This window comes from Rattus norvegicus, chromosome 7 (assembly GCF_021556685.1).
Source record: "Rattus norvegicus strain SHRSP/BbbUtx chromosome 7, alternate assembly SHRSP_T2T, whole genome shotgun sequence".
In the NCBI taxonomy this organism is placed as follows: domain Eukaryota; kingdom Metazoa; phylum Chordata; class Mammalia; order Rodentia; family Muridae; genus Rattus; species Rattus norvegicus.
In genome coordinates this window covers 20647726-20666881 of record NC_141540.1, presented here as the reverse complement: position 1 = coordinate 20666881, position 19156 = coordinate 20647726, and the positions used below count along the sequence as shown (strand labels likewise).

General features: G+C 44.5%; 1 protein-coding gene across 1 annotated transcript in view; it reads right to left on the bottom strand.

Annotated features, from left to right (window-relative positions):
- Positions 1-17576, bottom strand: part of LOC148004489 (uncharacterized) — a 190425-nt gene extending 172849 nt beyond the window's left edge. Inside the window, exon 1 of the mRNA XM_087559376.1 lies at positions 17347-17576. The gene's annotated coding sequence lies outside the window, so the exon portion shown is untranslated. The remainder of the gene's footprint in view (positions 1-17346) is intronic.
- Between the last annotated feature and the right edge of the window lie 1580 nt (positions 17577-19156).

Below are 19156 nucleotides of genomic sequence, written 5' to 3'. Positions count from 1 at the left end.
CACACATGCACACACACACGCATGCACACAGACTCATCACACACACTCATCACACACACATGCACACACACACTCAGCACACACACATGCACACACACATACTCATCACACACACTCATCAGACACACTCGCCACACACACATCACACACACTCGCACACTCACACACACATGCACACTCACACACACATGTACACTGAGGCTTAGGCAGCTTCCATTCAGGGCAGTCCTGCTTCAGCTCCCCAGTGATTGGCTTACACTTGTGTACCACATTCCTTGCCCTATTTATTATTTTATTTCCCCCCCAAAATTGTCATCACTGCCCAAGCTAGTTGCTTTCTATATTGCTGTAAACAAAATACTTTACAGGACAATCTACAGATGAGTCACAGTTTGAGGGTTTGAGGGTGCAGCTCCCTGTGATGGGAGAACTCTCAGCTATGGGGCTGCAGGTCGGTAGCTCACTCTGCTCTCCAAGGAGGCTGACATTTATCTTGTGTTCATTTTACTCTCTGGCCTTTAACAAGGACCATAAAAGGCTGGAGAGCTGGCTCAGCAGCTAAGAGCACGGACTGCTCTTGCAGAGGCCTCTGGTCTGATTCCCAGCATCCATCTGTAACTCAAGCTTCAGGAGATACAATACACTTACGTCTTCCGCAAGCACTGGCTGCACACCCAGCACACGGACAGGAAACACTCATACACATGAGTACCGCCATGGACGGAGAACTGTGCACTGTTGTTGTCCTTGTTTCTCTGTGTAGCCCTGGCTGTCCTGGAACTCGTTTTGTAGACCAGGTTGGCCTCAATCTCACAGAGATCTGCCTGGCTCTGACTTCTGAGGGCTGGGATTCCTGGCTCAGACAAGCTTTTTTCTTTCTTTAAAGGGACAAATGGTATCCTTCTAATACACATTTTAAAATTCTATTTTAGCTGGAGAGCGATAGTGCATCTCTTATCTCTTTAGTTTCCAGCACTCAGGAGTCAGGTGGATCTGAGTTTGAGATCAGTCTACTCTACCAAGAGAGTACCAGGATGTCCAGGACCAAACAGAGACCCTGCCTTGGGTCATTTTTATTTTATGTATGTGAGTGTTTTGCCTGCATATATGCTTATAGACCGTGTTCGTGCAGACATGTTAGGGCATCAGATCCCCTAAAACCAGAGAGGTGCGAGGCACTTTGTGTGTGTTGTGAGAGAAACTCAGGTCTTCTACAATAACTGACATTAAGTATTCATTTTTTCCTTATTTTGGTAAAGATTTATTTATTCATTTTACGTAAGTGTTCTATCTGCATATACCCCTGTGTGCCAGAAGAGGGCATCAGCTCACATCGTAGTTGGTTGTGAGCCACCATGTAGTGGCTGGGGATTAAACTCAGGATTTATGGAAGAGCAGTCAGTGCTCTTTTAACTGTGGCGCCATCTCTCCAGCTCCACATCAAACATTCTAAACTACCAAGAGATGTCTGTAGCTCCATACATGTACATTTTTATCACATAATCAGAACTTTTTATTTTTTGAGATAGGGTCGTAGTATTCACCTTGGCTAGCCTGGGATTCTATATAGAGAGCAGGCTGGCCTTGAACTCATACAGACCCACCTGTCTCTGCCTCCCAAGTACATGGTATACCACCATGTCCTGCCCAGACATAATATAACAAGCTCCCATACACATAAACTTTTAAAGAGACAGGAAGGGGAAAAGGACACGGCTGCAGAGTTGTGGAGAAAAAGCAACTCGTATGGTTGTTGGTTGGGCATGTGCGATGGTGTAAAAATTAACATGGACGTTCCTCAAAAAATTGGAACTGTGATGTGAGCTAGTTGCTTGCTATGTACCCAGGAAACTCAGGGTTAAATACAGTTGGGATCCCTGCCTGCCTACACTTCCCTTAACCCTGTTCACAACAGTTAGGTCATAACCAGGTTAGATGCCCATTAGTTGCCAATGCCACATAAACTGGACCCAGTAGGACATTTCTGTTGTTAGAGCACTTTGATGGAATCAGGAGGATACTATCCTGGGCTTACCAAGTACCCAGGTCACATAGGGCTTTCTGTCTCAAACACACAGCAAGGTGTAAGCCCTAGCACTGAGAAGCAGAGGCAGCAGGTCAGTGCCACTTCCAGACGTGGTGGTGCACACATTTAATCTCACTGCACCTCTGAAGGCGGAGGCAGAGGCAGAGGGAGAGGTGGGATAGCTCTGAATAGAGGCCACTTGATCTACTTGTAGAGGTCTAGGCCAGCCAGGACTATGTAGTGAGATCCTATTCCAAAACAGACAGACAGCAGAAACATACATGGGGAAAAGAAGATGTACTATATACTCACAGCAGAATATTATCTAGCAAAAAAAAAAAAAAGTAAAGTCCTATCATTTGTAGGAAAATGAGCAGAAATGAGTAAACAAAATAGGCCCAATTCAGAAAGATAAACACTTTGTTTTCTTGAGCCACTTGTCGTGCTGTACACCTTTAATTCCCAGCACTCGAGACAGAGGCAGGCAGATCTCTGTGAGCCAGCCTGGTCTACAAAGTGAGTCCAAGAGCCAGGGCTATACAAAGAAACCTTGTCTTGAAAAACAAAAAACAAAACAAAAATTTTCTCTTACATATCCACATCTTAAAAATAGAAACAGTAAACAAGCAAGAGACGGACAGACATAAAATTAGAATGGGGACTGCTGGAAATAGGAAGGGCCAGGAACTGCTGAGAAATCGCATTCATTGAGCAGTGTGAAGAGAGAATGAAAAAACCCTGAGATCAGAAAGGAAGGGGAACCATGGAAGGAGGAAGCATAGTCTACTTATGGAGGGTCAGGCCTTCCCAGTTCCCTTCTGCCCTTTGGTTCTTTCTGAGCTGTGATCTGAGGATAAGGAAGGACCCTGGCACACAAGAATCTCAACCCACTATCCTTCTTGAAGTCTGGTTTCACAGTTGCTAAACAAAACTCTCTTTAAAGGCTGGGATGAAGCTGCAGGGAGCCGCATGATTGACACCTGGGAACAAAGCCCAAGTGCCAGGAGCCCAGGGAAGCTCCATAAACCACCTCTGCTTGCACTCCTTGGCCCAAGTACATTGAAAGGAGCAGGAAGTCCAGACCATATCCAATGAGGAAGACAACCATTCCCAAGTTGCACACATCCACAATTATCACTATCAAGATGAGCAGCTCAATGAAAACCAAAATCTTAACACATGCACCCAGGATTAATTAAAGGTGGCTACTTAAATAAATACCTGGGATCTACCCTCTCCCAACAGCGGCCATCAGCAGTCCTCATTCTTCCCCATCAGAGCCATCAACCAACACTGGGATAGTTCTGTTTTCAGAACTAGAAATTCACACACACTAACTTCCACCACCACTCCCGGCCCCACCTTCTGGTGGAAAAAGTTATCCTACCTTTAAAATAAATAGCAACCAAGTGCTCAGTTCTATGTAAAGTATGAATATTTATTTCAGGCTTTAGATCCCAATCAATTCCAAAAACCAAAAATCTGGTATCTCCTACAGTTTTAAAGTTTTTCCCCTTAAAATATTTCTGATGCAAATTTGAGGTCATAATATTTGATGACTTATGAAAAGTAGATTATGCAATTTTGTTTTCAGGGGCCAGTGAGATGGCCCAGCAGGTAAAGGAACTTGCCACCAAGCCTGATGCTGTGCGTGGATATCATTGGAACTGACAGGATTCACTGAGCCCCTCCTGCCAGAGGGAGGAGGAAAAAGCCAAGAGTCCCCCTTAGACAGAAAAGCTGAGCTGAGACCAGAACTGCTCAGAAGAGGTTTAGAGCATCTGAGACTACTGGAAGGGCCACTTTTCTGTGAAGCTGCCCATAGGCTGTGCTATGTGCTCTGGATTCCCAGCTGTGAGTCACTGTCTTTGAGTCATTTCTGTTCCTGTAAGAAATCCCTCACATACATCCCTATAAATAAAACTCACTGGGCCACCAAATTGGACTTTGGTGACATATTCATACTTTGGTCTGCCATGGGTTCCCAATCTCGGGTGTGTGTTGGATCTCCCCAGGAAAAGGTTTGTCATAAAACACCTCCCCCTTCCCCTTCATCTTCCCCAGACATTCTTAACTTCTCTCTAAGGCCAAGTGCAGTTAAGGCAAAGTTGAATAAACAGGTAGTAGGGAGATACTTAAAACTTAAGTAAGTGTCTTAGGACTCTTCCCACCCACCGGTGATGGGATATAAACAGACAAGTCCAGCTAGGATAGTCCTTTTGAAGCCAATTTAGCAGAACTTACCAAGGCAGAGGCAGGACAATCTCTGTGAGTTCAAAGCCAGCCTGGTCTACAAAGTTAGTTCCAGAACAGCCAGGCCTTTACACAAAGAATGCCTGTCTGAGGTGTGTTGGTAGAGGCCGTGCCAGTTTTCATTGAAGATACTCATGGTCAGGAGTGACAGAGCAGGGACAGAGATTCTGAACTGACCTGAACCTAAAGTTCATCTGCTGTCCCACTATGTATTCTACACAACTGTCACCTCAACTAAACCCTTAGCCCTTGCCTTTCTTCAGTAGGGACCTTTGCTAATCCCTGTCACTCACAGGATTACCATCTCCATCCTGATTCTGATTCTTATTACGTGGTCCCTAGGTTACTGCCATCTCCTGTACAATCTCCCTAATCTGTTCTTTGGTCCAGAGTGACCTTTCTAAACCAATCCTCTGGAAGGCATTAATGCTTTTCTATAGCTGTTGAAATCAAGTGGCAAAATTTTTGTCCCTAAAGATTCTTCATCTTCATTCCTGTCATGCTACTTCCTGTCCCACGTCAATGCCTATACGGATGGCTTTGTTCCATTTTAAATTCTCCTTTTTTAAAGTCATGATTCAGGTTGGAAATTATGTAGAGATGTAAGGATCGCCAGAGGATCTGGAAACTTCGTTGTGGTCAAAATAGTTAAAGAAGGGGTCATATTTACATCGAAGGAGAGTCTGAGGAGGAGGCCAAATGGAGAGTGGCAGTACCTTCAGATGTCTGAGGAACACCTGCTCAATAGACAAAAATGTGGAGGCCGGGCATGGATCTCTGTTGATAGAATAGTTGTTCCACACACACAAAGCCCAGGTTCAATCACCAGGACCACATAAGCCAGGTGTGGTAGCACACAGCTGTAATGTCAGCACTGAGATAATGTGGAGGCAGGGGGATACGACATTTAAGGTCCTTCTCAGCCACACAGTCAGTTCTAACCAAGAGAGGATAAATGAGACTGTTTCTTAAAACAAAAATAACCAGAAAGCACACCAACAAAACTGAATCAAAGCAAAACAAAAAACACCAAAAAAACAAAGAAACCCCCAAACAACCCAAACAACTAAACAAAAATAAAAAGAAAGCAACAACACAAGCAAAACCTCAAAACAAACAAAGCAAAACAAAACAACCCGGTAAGTTTCAGTCAAGAGAGCTGTGAGTTTTCCTGTTCTGTTATCACGTCAGTTGGGGCCTCGTCGTCTCTGTTTTATGGGGGTCTTGAGACATTGCCTAGGATAGCCTGGAACTTCTGGGATCAAGTGATTCTCATCTCTCAGTCTCCCTTCTGACAAGATTATCTGTGTTCATTTCTGATCCAGCTTCATTATGGATATTATAGAAAGGACTTCTGCACAGAATAGAAAGATGCCCTAAATGTTTTCAAAATCTTTATCTGGGCATCTCAAACTGAGTGGCTTCACAGTAGTGGTTTGAAAAGCAAGAACCTACACTTAGAGATTGCCCCAGCAATAAAAATTTACAGTTGGAGGCAGCTCCTAGCATTGAGATTTTTTTCTTCTTTTCTTTTTATTGGTTATTTATTTATTTACATTTCAAATGTTATCCCCCTTCCTGGTTTCCTCTCCACAACACCCCATACCCTATCCCTCCATCCCCTGTATCAAGCCTCCACAGAACCAAGGGCCTCCCCTCCCATTGATAGCATCGAGATTTTCATTAGCGGGTTTACAGTTCTGCACTGGAGGTTGAAGAATCAGTCAGAGGAAGAAACACACACACACACACACACCATTATTATGGGTGTCTGAGAAAAATAAGCAAAGCACAGAGGTCGATCAAACCAATTAGAGTACAAGAGTGAAGCTCCTTTCAAAGGAGACTTGGGAACAGCAGCAGGTAAAGGAAACTCACCAGGCTGGCCAACCCACAGGGACCACTCCTCACTCCTCTCCAAATCACTTACAGCCAGAGGCAGGTTTTCTGCCACCACTAAGTTGCAAGGCTGCTCTTTTGCCTCACTTGTCTGCTTGTTTTTCTAAATTCTTGGTAAGAGCTAGAACAGAGTTGCCCAAGCTGCCCTGAAAACCAAACCAAACCAAACCTGTTTCCTTTTAGCCTGCAAGCCAGCTTAGTAGTGGAGCAAAGCAGTATGTTCACAGCCTGTTTTAAGTGTAATTTTCAAGCATTTCGTGTGAGGCACGCCTAGATGACACTCTGATTCTAACCACCTTATCTATGAAAACAATGCTCCCATGTTTATTCTTGGACCTCAAATTTGGAGATATGCCCTGATAAAAAAATATTTGGTATTTGTCTTCTTGGACAAATCCTTTTTTCATTTAGACCAGCAGGAATCAGAAGGGAGGCTTTGTGAATTCAAATCTCCACATCATAAATATCATTCATTTGGTAAAGCTGTGACTCTCACAAGGCCTTTGAGCAGCTTCCACTGTTTCCTTGAGGAGTAATCCCACCTGCTCAGCCTCAGGGGCAGACAGAACACAGAAGCCTCCTTCAAGGCCTGAGAGAAAGCTGGGCTCCCTAGACAACTTTCTAAGGCCTCTTGAGTCACACTTTGAATTAGCAGTAATCACTCCTGGGAGAAGCCTCATTGGCTGTGATTCTGTCAGAGCACAAAGCTATGAGTCATCTTTATAGTGGTTTCTGCTTATTATTAGAAGTGTGATTTTGCAGAATATCACAAAGCCATATTAAAATGCAAGAGAAAAGAAAGGCAAGGAATTGATATATTTTCATGTGCCCAGTTTTCAAGTATCCTTGGAGAAATCAAAAACCAGGCAGGGAGCTCCAGGGGGCATCTCTAAGGGATGACCCTACCTGTTGGCTCTCCTCCTTGAACAGCCACTTGTGCCTTTATTTCCTGCAAGTAGCTTTTATCCTCACAAGGAAATGGCCAATGATCAGGTCTCCAAGGCCAGTCTTCACACTATCTGACTCTCTGTCTAGTTGTCAATTCTCTCTTACCCTGCTGATATTGAATGGATAGAAAAATGACATCTTTCTGCTTTCTTCCTAGTCTTCTTGTTGGTGGGCCCACTAGCTATCTTACTGACTTAAGTGATAAATGTTGTGTGGGTAACGCCCCCAATGCTAACCCTGATTCCAACTTCACTCTGAGCATCATTCTCTACATAGCTTAGGCATCTTGTATAGCTTAGGCACCCTGAGATTTCATTTCACCTTCTCCCATCCCATAATCACACTTTCTTTATTTCTGCCAATGGCAAGGACAACAGTGGCGGCGGCAGCCTATTGTCCTCAATACTATGCCTGAATATTCGAAGTTCTTGTTATCTTTTGATTTTATCTCTATTGTAAATGTGATTTCTCAGGCAGCGACTGGCCAAGACAAGAGAATTTCCCTTTGTACCTCTCTCCTTCCAATCCCAATGCTTTTCTGTCAGTTCTATACTGACCTATCCCTTCCCGGGAATTACAGTATGTCTGTCTCCTCTCCTGTAGCCTCTACTTGATTGCTTATGTAGCTGTCACATTCATTCTGATTTAAAACACCAACTCTGGAGGCTGGGGAGATGACACAGAGGCTTAGAACACTGGTTATTCTTCCAAAGACTCATAGTCTTTGGAATTCTCAGCACCCACATGGCAGCTGGCAACTGTCTATAATGGGATCTGATGCCCTCTTCTGCTGTGCAGGCTACAAAGCCCCCAGATACATAAAATACATACATAAATAAAAAAACCCACCACACGGCCACCAACAATAACAAAAAAACCCCACCTCAACTCTTATTGCATTTTTACCTGTACAGTCTTAGGTAAACCCATCCACCCTCCTGTCTTAGCTGTATTACAAACTCTCTTCTCCAATACAGTGAGCTCTCACCTTTACACCCCTCGTGGCTTCCCAGGGCCATGATTTGCTTGCTTTGTTTCTGCCAAGCTTTCGGTTTCTTCCCTGCCATCCCTTATGTGCATCCTGATGACATGCTTGCTGTACATGCCCAGAAAATTTCATGCGCCATCTCTTTCATAATTTCTGGCTGAGATCCTCCACACATATGTGACTGACTTCCTCCTTTCCACCCTCCACTTGGGAAACTTCAGTTTTCCTCTTATGCTGGTTATGACTTTCCACAAGGACAATACTTATGTGTCCCTAACCTATGTTTGGTAATTTAATGTTCAACCTAGCAAGCTAAAAAAAAAAAAAAATCAGCAAATGTGAGTCCAATTAAAAAAAATGTTTTTTGAGGTTCAAAGGAAGGAGCCTGCAAAATGTTAGCATTTGGGAAGCAGAGCAGGAGAGTCTCAAGTCTGAGACCTGCCTGAACTGCTCGATTAGCTACACATCCATTCAACCATTTTGGAAGAGTACCTAGAGGGGAACCCAGGGCTACATCCATGCTAAGCACATGCTGTACCACTAAGCTATGCTTCTGGCCTAGCAAATGGTCTTGGAATACTGGTTAGTAATGATCCTTCTGCTGGACTGTAGAGAGAGCTCCCTTCACAGGCCTGTGGTATGAACAAACGGCTTATAGTCTGTCTACAAATATCACAGCAGGGGTGTGCATCAGCCCCCTGTGTGGACTCAAAGGGATTCTAATCAGCTCTCTGTGTAGACTCAAATGCAACGATGAGGAGGAGGGGCTGGAAAAGGACCTAAGGAGCAGAGGTCAACTGTGTGCAGACACTGTGGGATTCAGGGGCGAAAGCAAGGTCTCAGGGGTCTTCTGCAAACCCTCCGGAATTCCCAACAATTCATCCTGTTTTTGATTAAAATATTTTCTAGAAGCTCCACAGAGGGCGGTACCCAAAGGAATCAGAAAAATATCCCGCAGGGTCAGGGGAGTGGGGCGTGCCCGAAACCCGAGGCTGAAGGTGGATGATGTAGAGCCACCCCAATAGATAACCAGGCAGGAGCCTCAGGCCTTAGGAACAGCGGCCCATGGTCTGTCCCCAATACTCCTGATTCCCCAGCCTCTAGTCCAGAGCAGGGGCGGGGCTGTCGTTTCTTGGGGCGGGGCCATGCGGGGTACGCGCTGGACGGGGAGGGGAGACGGTGCATCCATGCTCTGATTGGGCCTTGGTTAAACAAGGGGCGGCAAGTTAGGCTACTTATGCCTGCTTGTATGGGATCCTGTTGAAGAAGGGCGTGGTTTTGTGAAGTTTGTTGAAGTAGGTTAAAACCCACCAGGTCTGCAGCAAACCTGCTTTAGACGCTTTTGGGTCCAGGTAGGGAGATGCTCTGGTCCGGCTGTGCTTGAGTGTAGGAGAGCCCAGGCCACGGCGACCCGGAGAGGGATGGCGGCCACCAGCAAGCTTCTTGTCCTGCTGCTACTCAGGCTCACAGCGCGCACTAAGCTTCTGGCTGGCTACACCGAGGTGAGAACCAGGCGAGCTCAAGTTCTTACGCTTACCTCCTGAAATCCTCACAGCAGGCTCATCAATGAGCAAACGATCACAACTCATCAGAACCCTCAGGACCTCTTATGAAAATGTAAATTGGAATGGGAGTGCTAAATAATCAGCTCAAGGGAAGAATTACTTCTGGGAAGTCCAAAAGCTATTTCCTCGGTGCTTTATTTCTGCCTGAAGTGTGTTAGCCTTAGTTTTGCTGTTCGTAGCCCAGGCCAGCCCTGAGCCCCTAATCCTCCTTACATTCCCTAAGTCCTAGAGTCACAGAGGTATGCTATATATATCCCTGAACTTGTGGGCTTTAATTTCCTATCCTCCTGCCTCAGCCTATGGAGTGCTGAGATCATAGGAGTATGCTACCATGCCTGGCTAATTGTTTTTAAGTCTAAAGCAAGCATTATAAGTGTTAAGAGAAACAAAAACAGATGTTGACTAGTTGTATTTTTAAAGATGCTTGGCTGCAATTAATTAAAGGAGGTAAAATAAATATTGCCCAAACATTTCATCTCTCAAAATAAAAATCCTATTTCTGCCCTTCCAAGTCATAAATTTAGCGTTCTAGGAGAAAAAAGGTATTTGAAAATAGCTCTTACCACACTACTGAATCTACAAATTTTCTTCTCCAAGTCATTTTTTTATACTCTTCCAACCATTCTGGTGTGGGTTACATCTCTCACAAATGAAGTATAATATCACAAGTCTTCTGCCCTGCTAGCAGGAGACCTGAGTTCTCTTCCTCATCCCCCATGTAAAAGTCAGGTAAAACAGTGACATCTACAGTCAGCTTGGGATAGGAGAACAGAGAGGGAGCCTCAAGTTTGCTGGCAAACCAGCCAGGAAGTCGAGCTCTGGTTTAATCAGAGATCTTATCTCAAAAATAAGTTACCAACAACAGGAAAATTCCTGATGCTGACCTCTGGCTTACACACCCCCACACACACACACACACACACACGCGCGCACACACACACACACACACACGCACACACACGCACGCACACACACACACACCCACACACACACACGCACGCACACACACACACTCACACACACACACACGCACGCACACACACACACACACACACACACACACACTCACACACACACACACTTGTATTTAGAAGAAAGTGGATCATGATAAAGCTCTTCAGGTAACTTTTAACCCAGAATAACTCCGTAGGTAGGAATTACTTGTTTCTCTTTAAGCCAACTCATGTACAGAGCTTCCCAATGGAGAGAGCTCGAGTAACAGACAGGCACTGGGTTTCTACCAACAATATCTCTTCAAACCAAGCCCAACTTGATTCAAGCCTGCTCCATTCTCCTCCATGGCAGGTCCTAGGGACCTGAGACATTGACGTGGGACTATCCCTCCTCAACAGAGGAGCCTTGCATTGGTCAGAGTCTTGTGCCACCCGACTAGGAAATGTTTCCTCAACACAAAAGGAGACATACAAGGCAATGTGCTCTTCCTGTGGACATTACCATCCTCAGAGAAGTGAGTCTCAGGAAGGCCAAATGAAAAGGTTGGTGATGAGCTGCTCAATTAATAAGCTAGCCTTACTGCTGTCCCTTATCAAAATCTAAGTAACTTTTTTTTCTGAACCTCAGTCTACTAATTACACAGCACATGATGAAGATTTGTAAAAATACATCTGGAGCTGGCAGCCTCATCTCAAAATAATGGCATAACCCCAATTCTGATACAACCCCCGACATGGGATTATGTCTTAGTTATTTTCTTATTGTTAGAATACAAAGATAAGGGCTGAAGGAATACAAAGGGCTAGAGAGAGGGCTCAGTGGTTAAGTGCACTGGCTGCTTTTCTAGAGGTCCTGAGTTCAATTCCCAGAAACCGCACAGTGGTTTCCATCTATAATGGGATCTGATGCCCTCTTGTCATGCAGGCATACATGCAAACAGAGAACATAGATATATAAGTAAATAAATCTTTAAAAACACAAAGATAAAACGAGCTTTCTATTAAAGGGAGCTTGTACTAAAAGATCTTTATAATCAATGGAAAATGTAATGTGGTACAGTCTTCAGTACTGTGACAATGACTTCAAAGAGGTAAGTTTGGTGTGAACCAGGCCATAACATAAATTGCTTGAATTTACAGAAACCTACAGCCAATAACAACAGAAGACTGCCTGAGAAGAATGAAAAGAGCAGTGAACTTGGAATAAGACAGATTCATCTACTGGCCGCACTTTTTGGGGGCAGTAAGAACAACTATTTCATCAGACTACCCTGGTGTGGGAGCAACACTCCTCTGCTAGTTTCTTCTCTATTCCTCAGGAGCCTGAGGAGCTTTTGGAAACAGCATCCCTGATGCGGCCACTGAAATCCTTAGTCACATGGAGTACACCTGGACGGCAGGAAGCAACCGATGCAGCTTCCACCGCTGCACCATCTGGCATTCCGTACCGAACCAATAAGGTTAGCACTAGCTGGACAAATAGGAAATGAACCATCAGCTTCCTCATCTCCCTTTTTAAAATAGGTTACAGGGGCTGGAAAGGTGACTCGTGGTTAATTAAGAGCATTGGTCACTCTTCGGGAGGACCCAGGTTCAATACCTAGCACACACAGAGTGATGCACAGCCACCCAGTTCCCAGGGATCTGGCACCCTAATGTGGCATCTTCGGGTACAGGAGCACATGTGGTACAGACATTCATTCAGGCACTATCATACACACATGGCAATAGTAATAATAATAAAAACAGTAGATTACAGTCGTATTTAAGACAACCTCATTTTAAAAACAGCTTTAGCTAGAGATGCACATGAGGAGTAGAATGCTTGTTTAGTATGTTTTTACATATTCTTAAGATACTTCTCGGCTGGCTGTAGTAGCATGCCTTCAGACAGAGCTCTGGGAGTTTAAGGCCAGCCTGGTCTACATAGCAAGGCTCCAGCCTAGCCAAAGCTATACAGTACATAGTGAGAACCTGCCTCAAAAACAAACAAAAACAAACTCACTTCTCAAAACAAAAGGACAGAAAAGAAATTATTTGTTATGCTTGATGTACAGGACTGGAATCCCTTCTATCTGAAGCTACATGATCTACTTTCCAATTTAAGGTATAAATCAAGGTCCAGTATACTAAACTCAATTAGGTTTTCAAGTGATCTAGTTTATCTCACTAAAAAACAACCTGAAAATGGAATTAGAGGCCATTTAGAATCCTCTTCTCAGCTGGTCCCTCCATAGCAACTGCAATCTGAACTGAGATTCGCCTGCTTTGAGTCACACAGAAATGTTATTCTCTGTGAGTAGTTCATTTTAAGAGAATTAACAAGTGCTGATATCGGCATCAATACACAGTGTGTGCCACTTTTTACAAAACTTCTACACATCCTACATCTGGAAATAGAAGCCTCACCAGAATGTTGTCCAGGCCTCCTTGAATGATATAATTTCAAGCTATTTCTCATTTATTTTTGTTTTGTTTTTTACATCTTACAATGACTATGCATTACTTACACAATTTCTCTTGTGTTCCTTTGAAAGGGAAAAGATGCAAGCCGGTTGTGGTGGTGACAGGCTGGCAGTCCCAGCACTCAGCAGCCCCAAGTGGGGTGGGGGTGGTAGAAGAAATCATGACATTAGCCCAGCCTGGAATACAAGACCACACATCTCAAATATGCAAGAAGTGTGAGATCTTGAGAACTCAGTACATTAAGAATCTATCAGGTAATTTAAAAATCTGATCTATATAGTTGGAAAAATTACATAACCTTTCACATACTAATGCCAATAGTTAAGAAGCATATTACCTTTCTTTTTCTTTTTTTTTTAAAAATGGACCAGATCAACTAACTGACTGATGCACAGACACAACACAGAATAATATATCAATTTTAAATCTCCCAGTTCATAACTGTCCTGATGTTATATAAGAGAATGCCTTTGCTGTGGGTCTTCAGGGGCAACGAGGGTGGTGTACACAACTGACTTCCAGGCAGATCAGCAACAAATACAATAATGGTGACAGAGCAACTGATTAATGCTTTCCCCACTCCAGGGTGCTGGGCATTCTGCACTGAGTACACCCCAGACACGTAGAAGCCAATTCTAAACATTCAAATGTCAATGCTGAGTGCAGGGAAATGCCACCAGAGTCGTTTGAACAGCTTTGCATTTCTGTAGGCTTGAAATCATTTCTAAAACAATTTGAACTGAAGAAAACGCTAACAAGGGAAAAATAACATTAAAAACTGTGCTTTAAGGGGGGGGGAAGGCCTCCGGTACCCTTTACGTCTTCCCCCCCCCAAAAAATAACACAAACAAAATTAGGCCCCATGTCAACAACTTGAAGCCAGACTGTTGGGGGGAAACATGACAGTATAACATGTCAGTATACTCAAAAATGGTGCTAACAATGCATGTAGGACTGTCAGTGAGCAAATGTGTGCCCGAGAAATACAAAGGCTTACATAGGTGGTGCTTATTCAATTCTCTAGCAGCCAGACCAGACCACAAAGAGACTGAAAAATAATATAAAGGCATGGTAGCCAGTGCACTAATATAAAAGTTAAGATCCTTTATTTTTTCATACTATCTTCACATCCTGCTGTGTATGGTACACTTCATAGCACATCTCAAATCTGAAGCCACGTTGTCAAAGAACAATACTTGATTGGCACTTAATCTAAAAAAATAGACTTTAAAAAAGATTCTGGACTGGTTGGTGGCATGTACCCTTAGGCCTTGCACTAAGGAGGCAGAGGCAGGTGACTCTCTGAGTTTGAGGCAGCCTGGTCTACAGAGAAACCCTGTCTGCAAAACAAAACAAAACAAAGCACACAAAACAGATTCAAAAGCTTAAGTTACTTCAGAGTTTGTTTCCCCAGCAGTGCGATGGACAAAGGCACCGTTGCCATGCCTGACCCCTTGAGTTTGCTCTACAGGGCCTCCAGGATGGAAGGAGAGAAGTGACTCGATGCTTTATATTTTGTCCATGACCACCACAGTGGCCTCGACATACAAATAAATAAAGGAATATATCTTTAAAATATTTTACAGAGGGAGCTGGAGAGGCTCAGTGTTTGAAAGCTCTTCCCACTCTTCCAAAGTGAGACCTGAGTCTGGAGCCTATAATTTACATCTAGTGGCTCACAGTCCCTTGCAGTTCCAGCTCCAGAGAATCCAAAACCTCTTATGGCTCCAAGGGCACACATACCATACACTCAATACAGATATACACACATGCATAGATAATAAAATACATCTTTTAAAATATTTTAAAGGCTTTCCCCCAACTTTCAAATATAAACGTCAATGAAGAATTTCTTCCTCAACCATTTAAGTCCCATTATGCTGACTGCTTAGTTTAGATGGGAATGAAAGAAATTCTTCTACAGAAGAGGACCAGACTGGTAACACTTAGTTTAGTTTCTCTGTTGCCAGCAGTGTCTTTTAAAATGCACTTGTAATAGAAACATTACTCCAACACAACTCTACCTTTCACAAGGATCTCAGAAAGCAGTTTCCACCTCAGTTGTCACTCTTGAGTTTCCTGGATACTGACCATCAAAAGATCACTTTCAGACATAGCAGAGGAGATTCAAGTTCTGGCTTTCAGAAGCTTAGGAAATGGAGCAGTTTGGGAACACACTTGGGACTTGCACACAAGAGAAAATGCCCTGGAAGTGCCCAGAGCAGAGAATGGTTTAAAAAAAAAAAAGGTGCAAAAGATTAATTTAGTCAACACTAAAGATCCTCCAATCAATAATTCTGTGCCAAGCAACTTGATCAGGGATTTGGCCAGAATCCAGTTGGCTAATCTCAATAAGGCCTTCTCAAAGACATCATGATTTAAGCCATTTTCATCTGAATTATGGCTTTAGCAATCCTTTGCTTGACAGCAAATAAACAAAGAGTACACATGTGAATAATTTTCTGCCACTCAGCAAAAGGAAAGAGCACTTGAGACAATGACAATGTGAACAAAAATAATGTTCCAAGGAAGTGTGGTGTCCACAAAACTCCATTTTAAAAGAATATGGCAAAAAAAATGTTTTTCATGTTGTTTAGCCAAACTTTTCAATTGTTTGTGTGGCAAACGGTCAAAATTAATCCATAACAACTAATTCTGGTATTGGTAGTTCCCCACCTGGAGGCATTAAATGTTAAATGGATTCTTCAAAACTGAAGAATCCTTTGTTGTGAATTTACTAGCACCTAACTTTCTCACACCACTGGGAAGTGAGGTTGAGTGTGAACAATGGTTTTTGACACTGACCCATTAAGTCCCACCTAATAAATAAAACTCAGTTTCCCCACTTCAGTCCCTTCTCTTCTTATCCTGCTCAATGTAGCTATTTCCCAGCATCATCTTACCAGGGATCACAGATGCTGGTAGGACTGCTTGGAAGGTGAAAGAATCTAAAAGTTCAGGTATAAACATTCGCTGTTTCTACTAAGGACTGACCTTTTTTCCCACCTCAGTCAAAAAGTTTTAAGCAAGACAAATACTAAGATTGTTTTGAGCTGTTCCATCCAGAGGATTTTTTTTTCCTCATTAGATCTTTTTACCAGAAAAAATATTTACATATTCTGTAGAAATGAATTCATTCTGAGCAAGGATTTTTTTTTTTTTAACGAGAACATTCTCAGGCAATGTCTATTTACTCAAATGCAATCTCTGACACAAGCTCAACCTACAGAAAGCCACGGTGCTTTTTTTTTTCTTTTTTAATAGGAGCAGGCACAAGAAGAAATAAACTACACCAGAAACACACATTCCAGTCCTACAGTTCAAGCACTATTTCGAGAAAAGTAAGTAAAAATAAAGTCCCACGTCTCCCTAGGCAACAGAGGGTTCTTGCGGGGAGACTAGGTGCAGAGTATGCCCCCAATACAGGTTCCACACCCAACATTCTGCCTCTTCCAGTTGCCTGAATTCCCGCCACCCACCAGGGACACTAGATGACTTCACCAGGTTAACAGGGGTGGGATGGGGAGCGTGACCTCTGGTGCAGAGAAACCACTGTGATCCTGACCCAAGTAAAGTAACCCTGAAAGGTTTTCCCAATGTACTGGTGCATAGCTTCCCTAAAGGCTGAACGTTCCTCGGGAGCAGGAAAGCCAGGTTCCCTAGTTTGCCAGACTTGTGCAAAAGGCTGGGAGGCAGGGGAGGGTGCAGAGCGCCCCGCTGCCCTGGCCGCCCCTCCTCTCCCGTCTCTCTCGGCATCTCGGCCACTCGCCAGGGATGGAGCTGCAACCCTGCTGCCAAGTCCACTGGTCAAAGAAGGCTGCGCACCAACCGTCAGGTGAACCCGAAGCCCAGGCCCCCCCACCGCTGCAGCCACCAGGGACCCTGTGCGGACCCGCCACTTAGAGCGCCACAGGACCGCAGGGCGCACCGTCTTGTCGCGCAGGGCCTCCGGGGAGGGAGGGCGCGCGGTGCGGTGTCCTGGACGACGTGGCCGCGCCGCTGCGGGTAGGGGACTTGGGCTACCTCGCAGCCCAGAGGCCCCCACGCCTTTCATTTGGCCTCTCCGGCGACTGACTCAGCCCGACCTCAGGGCTAAGCTCTGTGCAAAGCTGAGGCACGCGGGGAGAAGCCACCTGGCGGTGCGCCGAACTTCAAGCCGCACCCCCGACCACGGTCCCATGCCCGCGCACGGATGGCGCTCCCGGACTAGGAGAGGCAACGCCGCTCCCGAGCTCGCCTGGTTCTCACCTTGATGTAGCCAGCCAGAAGAACAACGGGCGCCGAGAGCCTGAGTAGCAGCAAGACAAGAAGCTTGCCGGTGGCCGCCATCCCTGGCCGGGTCGCCGTGGCCTGGGCTCTCCTACACTCATGCACAGCCGGACCAGAGCGTCTCCCTACCAGCATCAAAAACCGTCTGAAGCCGGCTCCTCACCGCCTTGGTGGGTTTTAGCCGACTTCAACAGACTTCACAAAACCACGCCCTTCTTCAACAGGATCCAATACAAGCCGGCATAACTAGCCTAACTTGCCGCCCCTTGTTTAACCAAGGCCCAATCAGAGCATGGATGCACCGTCTCCCCTCCCGGCCCAGCGCGTGCCCCCGCATGGCCCCGCCCCAAGACACGACAGCCCCGCCCCCGCTCTGGACTCCAGGCTGGGAATCAGGAGTATTGGGGGCAGACCATGGGCCGCTGTTCCTAAGGCCTGAGGCTCCTGCCTGGTTATCTATTGGGGTGGCTCTACATCATCCACCTTCAGCCTCGGGATTCGGGCACGCCCCACTACCCCGTCCCTGCGGGATATTTTTCCCGATTCCTTTGGGTACAGCTCTCTTTGGAGCTTCTGGAAAATGTTTTAATTAAAAGCAAGATGAATTGTTGGGAGTTCCTGACGGTTAGGAGGGGCTTAGTGAATCAGTTTCAAGGATATCCTGAAGTTGTTTTAACTTGCTGAAGGAGCTTTCCCGAAGGATACAATGTTTCAAGCTGCCCTCCTGTTACCCTACAGGGGGTAAGGCTCCATCTACACTGCTACAGCTTTTTCAGGGAAGCATTCAGTCAGCTGGGTCAAAGGTCTCCAACTGTAGCCTGCTGGGAAAGAGCTCATAGACCACCAGTTAGTAACCTCTTTTCTACTCTCATAAGGAAGTGCAGTAAACTCCCTGAGGCCCCACAGTGAACTCTGGCCTCATACCTCAGTTTGTCACTGTGACTTTGGGAGTGGGGGATAGACCTTGTTTACCACTACTTAAGGGAAGGAATTTTAGCTACATGTGTTTAGCTCAGTACACAGTCCTTAAGTGCCTGGTACAGAATGGTAGGGAATCGTAAATCATTGTTTGGGACAGTAGAAAAAAGGGCCCAGAGATGGCAATAGGACAACAGTAGCTCACTTTGAGCAGCGATTTTTAAATTTACAAATTTCTTTTGTATACACTCTCTAGTTTCATATTCGTATGGACCCTGTACAGCTCAGTTACTTCATTACTAGGAAAATAACCTAGGCTGAGAATAAGTATTTTAAATGCATTTGAGGGATTAGTTATTTATTTACATACTTTGAAGTTGAAGACACAGCCCAGAGATCAGCATGCCCTATTCGAGTCCACCTCCTTCTTTATAGTCCTTGGTTTCCCTGAGACACAAGTCCTGCTGTGGAACCAGGCTGTCCCTGAACTTACCATAAAACTCAAGCTGTCTGTTCCTCCTGCTTCTGCCTCTTAGTGCTATGATTATAGGAGTAGTCACCATATCAAGAAAGATAAGATAAATTCTTTTAAAATGTAATGTAAATTGCAAACATATAGTAATTTTAATTGTGCATTTAAAGTAGACTAGTAGAAAATAAGACAACATGTTAATTTTTCTGGATAATAGGATTAAAACAGTTGCTTTAGTCTTCTCAAAATATATTTTCTATAAGAAGCATGTATTCCTCTTATAATGCAGGGAGTAATGGATCCCTCCTCTTTTGTTTTTCTGTGTCTTATTAACAGTCCATCGTTAAGTAGATATGGTACCTGCTATACTCTCACTTAAATGACTAATGCTTCCATCGA